Genomic DNA, 12938 nt, shown 5'->3' with positions numbered 1-12938 from the left:
GTGATGGATGGAAGGAAGCAAAGGGCACAGGGAAGTAAGAAAAAACCAAAGGGAAAAGGAAAATGGGTGATTAATTAAAGAAAACCCTAAAGCAACCGCATAGCAAAAAGGGCAAAAGAAAAGAAAAAGTACAAAAATGATCAAGGATCAAAAGAAGGAAGGAAACAAAGAAGTAAAAGGAATAGAAATTTGAAGAAAAATTAAAGGGACAGCAAAAAGAAATGGAGGAAAGACAAGGATTAAAGGGAGAATGGAAATAACAAGATGGGTAGGAAAGAAGAAGAAACTAATGGAAGATGGTGTCGAAGAAAAAACTAGGAAGAAAGGGAATAATAGTAGGGATGATGAAAAGAGCAGAGGGCGCAAAGCAGAAAAGCATCATTCAGAGACCACGAGAAAATGAAAGCAGGGGAGAAAAAGATGAATACAATAAGGAAAGAAAGGACTGAGAAACAGAGAGCAGGAAGTGGAAACAAGGAAACAACAGAAGGTAGCAAGGAAAGAAAAAGGAAAAGTGGACAGCAGAATGGTGAAATGAAGAAAGGGCCAAGGGCTATAAGGAGAGAAACAGAAGACAAAAGGAGGAACTGAAGGAAAGAAGGAACAAAAGGGAAGAGGACAGAGAAAGGGAAGAGAGAAAGGTCAAAAGGAAAACAAACACAAAGCAAATAAACAAAAGGGCACCAGAATAAAGTGCAGCCGATTCCCAAAAACCAAAATGGCTGAACTCATTTAGCCTGTCGCAGCCTTCAGTGGATATGATGTCACTCCCACACACACATGAAAGAGAGCCTGTGTTTCAGCAGCACTTGGGATTAGATGAATGAAACAGAGTATTCAGACGGCTTGGCTTCACAATTAAATGTGTGTGATGGTGGTGAAGAGCTGGGGGGGTGAGAGAGGGAGGCTGGCAACAGGATGGGAGGAGAGAGACACACACACACACACACACACTGAGATGGACTATATCAGCCTTCGGTTGCTCCGTCTGCCTGCTTTTCTCTCTGCTTCACCACCACTACACGCTGTGATGGAGTGTGGGAAGTGATGACACATGACAGCTTCTACTGTTGCATTCAAACACAGCGACACAGCGGATCAGGTGGAAGGTACCGCTGCACACAGTGGACGGTCGGCTCCTCCTTTCTTTTCATGCCCTCTCTCTCTCTCTGTTGCCTTTTCCCTCCCTTTCCTTATTTCCTTGCTTGCCTCTTTCTATTCAACGCTCAGTCCATCCTTTCTTTCTCTCTTTCCTCCCTTATTTTACAGGTGGTTGGAAGCAAACACAGAATTCAGATTTGCCAACATCATGACAGCATATAAAGCTGTTGGACATCCACAAACCAGCAGGACTAAGGAAAGTAAGAAGGTCCACCAAACACTTTCATACATGCACCGGTGGGGCTGAGGGCTGGGCTCGGGGCGGCCGTCCCCCACCAGAAGGTTGGCGGTTTGATTCCCATCCTCGTTGGTACCCATTCTGAAAGTGTCCTTGGGCAAGACACTGAACCCAAAGATGCTTCCGATGGACAGTGCCACCTTCAGCGTGTGCGAGTTGGCACTGCAGGCGGCTGCCTTGGTTCTGTACCAAAGACAGAGTCCCGGTGTGTAACATACTTGGCCAATAAAAGTGATCATTATTTTTCACTTTCATCTCTATAACTAGCTCTTTAGCTGCAGGACAGTGTGTGAGAGTTCAGACTGAACAGCAGTAAATACAGAACAGACATGTTCCTTTCTTCATTCATAAAACTCTGTAGATCTGAGCTCATCACAGACTTTGAGGACTTCAATTAATGTGTTCATATTTCTGTTGAAACCAGAAAACTAAGCTTTACAACATCATCCTGCTGCATAAACTCAGACTAGCTTCCTTCTGACTTTCTCTTATGCTGTAAAACTCAACTGGTGTTTGTACTGGTCTCACTGGGAGCTGTGGTCCTGAATCCTCTGTTGTCTACACAGCCACTGAACTGTTTAGTAATTGTTTTAACTTATTTGACAGTCACTAGTCCAGTAACCAGCAGCAATTATATAGTGCAATTTACTCACAGCTGCATCCAGCGTGTAAACCACATACTTGCGTGCAACTGTTTCATTGGTTTTAAAATACGATACAAATATATTGTAATCACTGTGTTTATGGTGTTGTATCAAAAGCAATCCACAAACAAAGTGTGGTCCATGTGAATGAGCAGCCTGTTGCAGATGCATCACACACTTTATCTACACCTACAGCTGCTTTTGTCGGATCGTTGACACATATATGGTGGACATGGTGTCACCACTTTCCTCCACGAAGCCAAAATAAAATGACTACGGCAGCTGCCATCTTGCTTTTTTTGCAACCACATTCTGTGCAGCAGTGGAGTGACGGCATCGGACCATTAATCAAAGCTGGCAAATCAACTGAAATACACCTTTTGTTATATCATCAAATAACTTATTACAGACCAACTTACCAAAAAAATGACCACTTGTACACACATCAGTGTGATAATACCAACAATCAAAGAAATAGCTCTGGGAAAAATTAGATTTGTACTTTGACTTTTTATTTTGGCTCATGTCACATCCACTAAAATGGAGGAGGTGAGATTTATGAGCTATACTGCAACCAGCCACCAGGGGGCGATCACGTTTTGGTGGCTTCACTTTTGGCACCACCTGTCCATTTTTAAAAATGATGTTAGGACCCATCCATCCATTATCTATTCCACGATACACACCGGAGGGGGCACCATTCTTTCACATTTAGACAAACAACCACACACACTCACTCCTATGGGCAATTTAGAGTTCTCAGTTAACCTAACTGGCATGTCTTTGGACTGTGGGAGGAAGCCAGAATACCTGGAGAGAATCAACGCGGGCACAGGGAGAACATGCAAACTCCACAAAGAAAGGCCCTGGGTCGGCCCAGGTAGTTATTCTATGCAGTTATTTGGGTGCTTGTGAAACTAGACAGCTTACTGTGTCAGCATGTTTGTAGAGATAAACATGCCTTTGTGTGAATGCTGAACCAGGTAACTTGTATCCTGTTATAACTTGTAACCTGTTTTGTATCTACTGAAGCATCTGTTTCCTGCATTTGTATGTGTGTGTATAAGAACAGACGTCGCCCTCCGTTCTAGGAGCCTCTCTCTTCAGACTGTTACTGTTAGCACTCTGTACGGAGACTGCCCCTTCCCTGCATGGAATAAATGTGCAACAACCTTCAGATTTGGTATCAAGACTTTATTCTACACTCACCAAGCTTTAATAAGTTAAGTTTTTTGCCACAGCACCACCCATGACCAGGATCAAGTGTTATAAAGTGCAAAAGCAGACAACATATCCGTTGTGGTAGTAATGAAGCGATGTGAGATATTTGAATAAACAGTAACTGAACAGTAAGTGACAGCAGCGCACAGTGAGGTCAGACTGATTGTAACATGATTGATCAGGGCATCTGTTATTTATCACGGCTATTAGCTGCTTCCATGTGTTATTCTGTGCTCCCATGTGTAATTATTGAATGTGGATATGGTGTCAGATCTGTGACTGGCTGGAGATCCCTTATCTTATGAGAATATAATCTAAATTATCACAAATGTTTAACAATTCACATAATTACACAGTAAATTATTCCCAGTGAATTCCAGTAGAACAGCTATCGATTTAAAAGTTTTTGTTAAGCTGTCTCTGTTAAAATACAACACTTCCCAGACTAGACCGCAGTGCACTTACAATTTAGCAATTTCTATTTCAGATCAAACTGAGCAAAAAAAAAAAAAAAAATTCCAACGCAATGCCTAATCAGCATAAACACAACCTCAAATACCTCTCTCCTCCCACCTCTGTGAACACATTCATTCATGACAGGAAAATACCAAACAAAGCAATGTGTGAGAAAAAAACCCAAAACAAATAACATATGCATTAAAAAACTGCACGAGGCTGCACTGGAAGCTTTGCACTGGCAGGAAAATAACAGTTCAAGCACATTATCCAAACCACTTTATTTGGAGGTAAATTTTAAAATGACTGCACCAGAAATGGCAGTAAATAACGCTTCAGTGCACATAAAATGGTGTGCACACAAGTACGGTAAGTACTGTAAAAGTTGAATGGGATCTGTAAACTGTGGACTTTTACAGCAGGTTTGAATAGTAATTTTACACTTGACCTTTTTTTTTATCTTGCAAATGATTTAGGCTAATCTGTTGGCTCATTAACAGCCTGTGTGATCATCCAGCTTCTTTCCAGTACATTCAACAGTTTAGGTGGTGAGTTACATAAGATTAGGTTCAAAGATCTGGACCAGTCTCCAAAACTTCAAAAATAAGACAGTTTGTGATACACCAGGATTATCTAGAAACATAAACTGATAGTAGCTGTTTGGATCCATCACACCAGCCCTCAAACACTCTGTGAGCTTTAACATGTGCTGGTCATGGACTTTTGCACTGATGTTTGTTATTAAACATCCCAGAATAACGTGTACCAGGCAACAGTTCTGCATTTACTGAACCAGAATGTACAGAGAAGGAAAATTTATGATAATCAAAGTAAAAATCTATCAACAAATCAGCCCTCGTTTGATGCACAGAGTCTTATCATCATCTTTGAAGTAATGCTCTGTGGACGACCTGAGGCGCACACGATGCTTCAGCAGTAGATGGCCTCAAGAAAGGGAGGATAAGAGTGAATATGGAATCAGCCCTGCAGTCTTTGAGGGTCTCAGCTAAGACACTACTATCTTCAATCATCACACCATGTCCGATTTAAGTACCTAACAAGTGACAAAACGCCTGGATCGAGCCAACCTCTGGCTTCAGAAACAGCACCATGAAAACTCTGCTGCCTCAGCAGTCGATGGCCTCAAAATGGAGGAAGCAGGGAAATAGTGCAGCCAGGATGATTTGTTTTCTAGAGGCACAAGGTCACACAAACATGTCCAAAATGTCAGTTAGTAGCGAATATCGATTGTTGGAAGGTTACTGTCAGCTTGGAGAGAGCTGTTGTTTCTGAAAACACTGTGGCAGAAGATTCTCTCATATTTTGTGTCTGCCCATCCTTGAAGAGGGATCCCTCCTCTGCCTCTCTTACTGAAGCTTCTTTTATTTTTATAGCGGAGTTCTTCCTTATCTGATTCATGAGTCTACGGACAGAGGGCATCACACTGTAAAGCTCCACATGGCAAATCTGTGATTTATGGCACTGGGCTATATAAATAAAATGTCTAGATGTGATTCGGCTACATATTAGACATGTTAGATGTCAGATTTCTCAGCAGGTGGTGTCTCAGTTTTATGCTTTCGGTTGCAGGAAACCAAGTGAGGAAAACACCTGAAGCACTTAAACGACGAGGAAACTGAGAAAACTCCTAATGTCAGGCTGACCACCTCTGCCATGCAGCTCCATTCCAGTCATACAGTGTAAACACTCATACAGGCGGCTGGGTAGAAACAGGAGGGATGAATAGATTGTTTACACTACATGACTGGAAATTTAATTCACACTGGGTGCAAGTGAAGCATAAAGGCAAATTGTTGAACCAGCCACACACAAATGAAACTACATCACCATCATCAGCGTGTTTAGGCTCTTCTTTTTCGTCAAGCTTGCATGAATTGGGTTTGTACATGTTCGGATGGAGGAGGGAGGGGGCTGCATGGTCCAAGCTCTGAATTCCAATTTCCCTGTCTGTCCCAGGGAATGATCTTCACACACACACACACACACACACACACACACACACACACACCCTGCTACTTGCTGTTGCACCAGCTGCTGTTGTGCGCGCGCACGCACACACATACACAGGACTGATCCTGGAGCAGATAGCTGCCCTATAGCTAATAACACTTGAAGGGGAGAGGGGGGTGAGGAGAAGAGGAAGGGGAAGTATGGGGGCTAAGAGAAATGTGAGTCTCGGTGCGGCCAAAACAGCCGCTAGAGAGACCATAACGCACATATGCGCAACAACCGGTTGTGAAACTGCAGAATGCGAATGCCTGTGCGAGATCGCAGGCGCGCGGGGAGGTAAGTATGCGGGTTTTCCGAAATGTCACGTCCGAATCACAGCTGTGCGCATCTGTCCGTCACTGACTGCAACTTATGCACAGACTTCATGCGTGACAGAGGCACACAGAGGGGGGATGAGGAATTGCGCACAGGTCCTTACATGTGTGTCCGCGTTTGGGTGAAATACAGTCATGCACGGCCATATCCGCGTGTACGCGCATCAATGACAGAGGGGTCAAAGCCTCGCGCACTGGCCGGCTGCGTCCTATCCGTCACAGCGCAAAGAGGGGAGAGTAGCAAGGGCTGCACATACATGTACAGCAAACCCCGGAGACGTGGGGCAGCATCTCTCATACCACAGCCGGGATGTGAAGGGCAAAGCCAGAGACGGTTCTTCTCTGAGACATGATGTTTTCACCTTCAGCGTACCAGCCAAGAGAAGCAGAGAGACAGGAGGGTCCAAATAAGACATGAAAAGAATTTACTCACTGTTTTCAGGAGCCCGACACTCTGCTTCTTCTTCTCTTTTTGCTCTCCGCGTCTTCTCTCCGTGCACCACAATCCATCTGTCCATCCATCCGCTGGACATTTCCTGCGGCATAAAGCCTGATCGATTCTATCGTTGCGGGGTAATGTCCACGGGATGAAACGAAAACATGTCAGCCCCTTAGAAAAGGCAGAGAATCACGCGCGCACACAGTTTCGACCTTTCCTCCACTCGGCGAGGCTACATGTTGCTGACTGCTACCTCTCTGTCCCTCTCACTCACTCACTCCTCTCCCGTTATTTTGTTAAAATTCAGTATGTACGCTCCGTCACCTAGCAACGTAACTCTACCACCCCCTCTCTTCCTCCCTCCCTCCCTCCATCTCCCTCTCTCTCCTCATCACTTCACACGTGTTGAATGTTAAACTAAGTTTGTCATGTTATTTTTTTACACTTTTCCTCTTTCATTCCTCCTCTATTTTCACCTCTCCGCTTTCCTTCACCTCATATTTCCCTCCTTCACCCATCTCTCTACTGTCCCACGTCCCCCCTCCTTTCCCCTCATCCGTCCCCGTCCTCTCAAATTTGACAGAACTTGTTCACCTTTTGTTACTAAAAGCGTCCAGTGGTAAAATAACAAAAGCATTAGTAAAAAAAATATTTGCCTCTAAAATGAAGTGAAGTTAATGTATTGAGTAACAAAAAATGAAAATACTCGAGTACCTCACTTTTGTACTTAAGTACAGTACTTGAATAAATGTACTTAGTTACTTTCCACCACTGGATAGCATAACAGTGTCGCAATTTCTGACAATGGAAGAACAAGACAACAAACAGTGTCCGGGAAGAAGAAGAGGAAGAGGAGGAGAAGGGCTGTGGGGTGGAAGGGTAGGAGGGCCAAACAGAGGCAGGAGGAGAAGACGCCAAGGAGAGAAGCATGTTTCCGATGAAATAAGGGCCCTGAAACTGACCCACAGTGCTGTCAGTCATGGCCTTAAAATGGCCGAGGCTGGATGTTGGGAGAACACCCGCGCTGTCCAGGGGGTGTTTCTGGGTGTTTCTTGCTTTGTGTCATGCAGTGCTGTAAAACACTTTGTGTCGCAGTAAAAACAGTCAGAGTAAAATTGTCAATCTGTCCAACACGCATTTGTAACATTTTTGATAGGATTTTATCTCCTTTTATCTCCATACAGAACAAGCAGCCTGGTGCTTTTTCAGTCATTGACATCAAAACCTGAGCCACAGGTGACATCAGATCCTTACAGAGGACACAGCTAACATGACTCAGCATTCTGACGGCCATGGCTGTAAACTATGACTTGTCATCGTGATGCACTGACATGTTCTCTGACATAATTGACTACTGAGAAATAAGCTAAAGGATTTCGATCAAGTGACGCACATTTGCAGGTCCTCCGTTGTGTGGTGCTGTTTGGAGAAATGCTCCTGGTGTTTTGCAAATATCAAAGACGAGTCGAGAAATGTACCAACTGAAATGTGACTGCGAAAATTTCTAAGTTTCATCTATTTTTTAAGCTACTTTTGAGATTTTTCACAGAGAGTGTTGATTCAGTGAGAGTTTGAGTCAGTGTTGGTTAAAACCAGCTTCACATTGGCCAGTAATAAATACTCCACACAGACAGATGCTATGTATGGAAATCCACTGACATCACCTTAGTTTAAAAACTATTTTAATATTTATTCTTACCTTTTTTTAAAATAACCAGGGCAGAATTCGATCCATTCTGGCAGCTCTAACTTGTGATGGAGTTTGTATTCATTTATACACAATTTAATAACTTCTACCAAAAAAAAGTATATTAAATTATCAAAGAAAGTTTAATGAGGAGTATCTGTGTATTTTAATGGATTCTTCTTTTCACAGCTGAGCTCTTCCACCTTTGTGCCTCCTCTTCACCTCCACCTCTCATTATTCGCCACACTCCTGAATGTTTACCAGAATCATTTCCCACTTCAAATGCTGATTGTGAATTAGCATTCTTTGTCTATAAAACTGATTAATGAACTGCTGTTAAAAATATGCACTGCTGCTCAAATTGAAATTCTGAGGCAAAAGCAGAACTTTACCTTCTTGCTGTGGCTCTTTCCTGCCTTTCCTGTTATTTTGCATCCTCCCACTGCATTTACTATCACTTTCAGATTTAGCTCTCCAAAAAATGAAAGAAAAGGGTTAATTAGCTTAATCTAACATTTGTATCTCAACAAATTATTACTTCTCTCTGTTGTCAAACTCACTCACCTCAACATATAATTACTACAAAACATTCTCATTAGAAGACATTTGCTGGAAAACTGCATCGCTGTCTGAAGCCATTACTGAGATTTCAGTAACTGTTGGCGTTGGAGTTTATTTTTAGTTTTTTCCCGGCACTGTAAAGAGACAGGCAAAAGTAATTTTAAGGCAGAAAACACGATTTGTCCATGTTTATCTAGACTGAAACCCTCCCCTTGTTCAGGATAGCAGAGTGTATGAAATGATCCCTGAGTCTTGCTTTTATCTTCCACCAGCCCATCATCGATAATGGACCTGTATGTGTGTTCCTTTCTTTCTGCTCTAAACACTTGTTCAGTCCCCGGCTGCCACGCAACATGTTGTTTTCCTGGCATAAATATAGCAAACCCCAGCGACAGCCAGTGGCTCGACCAGTCGTCCAGCTCGGAGACGTTTATAAATAGGCCCCTAATTATCAGAGGACGATTCGGACGGACAGGCAGGCAGCCATCTTGGTTATTGTTTACGCTGCCATGCTGCTGTTGTAAGTTGGACGCCAGGAATCGACTTTTAGGCTCTAAAAGACCTGCCTGATGAACTGGCGAGTGTGGTGAGGGAAACACAAAGAAGGTAGCGCATACACACACACTGCAGATTAAGACACAGCACACAGACACACACTCCACAAACCTCACACTGTTACTTCCTGGTGCACGCTTACAGAATCCCAAGCATTTCTAGTCATGGTTTCCTCTTGGTGAATCCTTCTCAGGGGCCTGACGGTGCAGCGGGTAGCACTGTGGCCTCACAGCATGAAGGGCCCGGGTTCAAACTTCACCATCCTGAGAGCAAAGGACGTAAAGTAACGTGTCTGCAGTTCAGCCCGATGCTGCTACCATCACATCTCTCTCCTGCTGCAGCACAGTCAGGCCGACACTGTGCTGAGCATCCCATTAGGCTGTTTGAAGGTCAAAACACGTCTCTGCAACAACTGTGCGAACTTTGGCAGAAAACTCTGTCTGGGTTTACAGAGAGGAGGAAACAAGAATCACACTTTAGCTTTCTTTCCAGAGAAGTTGGAACATTTTTAAATAGCAGCATTTTAGTGCTGTACTGAAAACTGAACTGCAGCAGATCATGAACCAACACCTGCTACAGGAAACAACAGTGTTAGACAAACTATGGTTTTACCAGCATTACTTAAATTGTCTGGAAGTTAAATGCCTACGAGTGTGTGTCCTTTCACTTCTCTGCTGGTGACGCAGCGCATGTCGATGGGCGAGCACCTCGGTCTGAAAATAGCCTTTCCCTCTGACCTGCAGGATGGTTTGATAATCACATCCTGTATAATGTGTGCTGTAATGCTCTCACAGACAATGATCTATCTCTGGTTGCTGGCAAACAGAGTCCATTAGGAAGATGTATTATTAAAGAAGAATAGAGTATTTCACTGGGTTGTTTCCTCACTGAGACACTGATGATACCAGTGAAATATGTGGATGTCTGATGTCAGTCAAGTGCAACTGCTCCAGCTGTTAAAATGAAATGGATCCTGATGTACTTAGGACTTCTGATTTCTTTTTTGTTTGTGTGATGACCTTTACGTCTTCTCATCCTATGGACACGTAAGTTATTTATAGCAGCTAGTGGAACGTTGTCCAGCCATTTTACCAAGCAGTGTTTGTGTGAAGTGTAAGTCTGAAGTCCAGGAGTCAAAGATAAAACTGGGCTCTTTGTTCTTTTGGGCATCTATTCAGTTGTTGTCATTAATTCAGTAACAATTCCTTGAATGAATGAAACTATCTAAAAACACTGTCCAAGCATATTTACCCCACTTTAAGTTCAGATGTCTTTTCACCTGCAAATAGGTTTTTAAAAAGTGCTTCTTTCAATCTCCTCAGTGCAGCCATTTCTTTCGGATATTCAGATATAAAATACTGTACACATGACACAAAAAGCAATACAACATAGCCACATAACGTGCATTTAAGTAACACTGCTAACACGCACCTCTGATGATGTTCGCTCACTCCTCCTGCCGAGGCTGCCGCCACAATGCCGAGAGCTACTCTTGTTGTTTACTGCTGCTGTTCATATGGCATGTCACGCCTCACCTCGACCCCAGTCTAGGGGGGAAGTCATTATCCTCACCCCCTGTGCTCTGCTCAGTGCCTACATGAGACAGTGACGAGGTCAGAGCGCTGTACCTATTTCACATAACAGTCCGTTCCATATGGGCTGGCTGACTGAACATCTCTGGCCAAAACATCTCAGCTGTTCGTGGTCATGGGAAGTGGAGATGCAGTGCTTTCTGTAAGTGTAACTCACAGAAACAACCCACAGCTAGTATCTAAATCCTCTGATACACAGCAGAAACTGGGCTTAAACAAAGCATCTGGTGAATGCTGAGGCTTCGGATGCATTGTCTCTGTTTAATGAATAAAAGCATCACATTACCATAAGCTAATCCTAAAGCTGCACATTTATCATCTTGAAAATTTAGGCAGCAAAGTGAAAGTCAAAATGATCTATTCAACTAACAGGAAAATGAATTACCTTGAAGGTGTGCCACAGAAAACATGAATGCCTTCCTGGCCTGTTTTAAAAGATTTGCAATCAGTATGGAGGATTAGTGTACAAATCAAAACAGCATTTGCATTATTTTTTACTTTAAAAGGCTCAGTGAAAATGTAAAACATTCTTGATGCACACGACACAGCGATGGTTCATTTCCATTTTGTAAATGCTGTAGATTTGACGGTGAAACCTGCTTCGTCGTGACTTTGCCTGTGCTGCACATCCTACTCTGTTGCTCCCTGTGCTTCATGTACAGTTTCGACACTGTATAGGAGGCACTTGTATATCTTCATTACTAGTCAGAAACTCACCGAGAGACCTTTCATTTACTCTGCCCCCTCATAAATCCACCTATTCAGAAAAGCTGACTTTTGGACTGGGGTTCACACTGTCCGAGGTGTTGATTCAGCTCTGAGGTCATTACTCCCATTTCCACCAGAACTTTCCCCATGAACCAGGAACCTGTTTTGTTCTACCGGCATTTCTACCAAAGGATCCAGGGTATAAATTTAGTTCCAGGGTGTAGTTCTACGCCCAAGAGAAGCATCTAGTCAGGGGCAGTACTTTCCAACGGTCTAAGAACTACAGGGGCAAGGCCTGCAGTGCTGAACACCACCAGTTGGTCAAATACAGGGCTCTACAGTGCGAGGATTTCACCTGTGCATGCGAGTAAAAATCAGATTGGATCAGATGTGGAAAATGATTTGGTCACAATAATGAAACTGACTCCAAGTTTCTTGGGTTCTCAGTTTGTAAGGAGCATTTTATCAGCGGGCCTACACGAAGACACCAGTGAGTGAGGTTAGTGGGTTGGAAAATATTGTTTTGGTGTTTGTGGAGCGGCTTCGCCTGGTATTTGACCTGAGGGCGGAGCTCAGCTCCTCCACACACGGAGCGCAGCAGGCAGATGCTGCGGAGGAGAGCGTGACCTCATCTGAAGTGAAACATGACTCAGAGTTAACAGTCCCTATGTTTCTTACTGTATGTGCAATAAACCTTGGCCAGTTAAAAAACCCACCGATTAAATGAACATAAACCTACAGAAAAGTGATCATTTCAGCTTGGCCTGCAGTCTGTCCTCCACCGCCGGGATGTGTTAACCATAACGAGCATTTTACATGTGGCATTCTTACAACCCCGCCACTGACTGTCGTGCTCTTACGTCAGTGGGCTAATTTGTTTAATCTTCCCTGGGCTTCGGTCCTGCTGTGGAAATGCACAGCACAATGCGCTCAAGGAACATTTACCACAGGGACAGTTCTTGGGCTTTAGTTCCTGGGAATAAAAAGTACCAACTGTCTGGTAGAAATGTACCTTTTGAGGCTGCAGGGTTCAAAGCTGCACTGCAAATAAACTGTTGAACAAAATATTAGAAACACTTTTCAACATAACTCAGTTCAGCACATCTGCATTGCAAAGCTGAAAAATGTGCCACTGAACTGATTTTAAAAACATGAAAAAGTGCCACAACAAACTGAGCATTTTAAATAAGGCAGTACTGATCACAAGCTGTGTGTTGCATTGCACTGCATCAGAGGACTGTGTTTTTCTGGACGCTCAGTGGGAGTGTACTTCTGCCTCCAGAGTTTGTTGTGTTCGATTAACAAGCGTCAGAGCAGCTTAAAACCCTCAG

General features: G+C 43.5%; 1 protein-coding gene across 1 annotated transcript in view; it reads right to left on the bottom strand.

Moving 5' to 3' along the window:
* Positions 1-6782, bottom strand: part of grin2da (glutamate receptor, ionotropic, N-methyl D-aspartate 2D, a) — a 196537-nt gene extending 189755 nt beyond the window's left edge. Inside the window, exon 1 of the mRNA XM_020615463.1 lies at positions 6499-6782. The gene's annotated coding sequence lies outside the window, so the exon portion shown is untranslated. The remainder of the gene's footprint in view (positions 1-6498) is intronic.
* Positions 6783-12938: the final 6156 nt, after the last annotated feature.

Source organism: Monopterus albus, unplaced genomic scaffold, assembly GCF_001952655.1.
Source record: "Monopterus albus unplaced genomic scaffold, M_albus_1.0 scaffold165.1, whole genome shotgun sequence".
In the NCBI taxonomy this organism is placed as follows: Eukaryota; Metazoa; Chordata; class Actinopteri; order Synbranchiformes; family Synbranchidae; genus Monopterus; species Monopterus albus.
The sequence above is the reverse complement of the archived record's forward strand: the minus strand, read 5'-3'. Positions and strand labels throughout refer to the sequence as shown.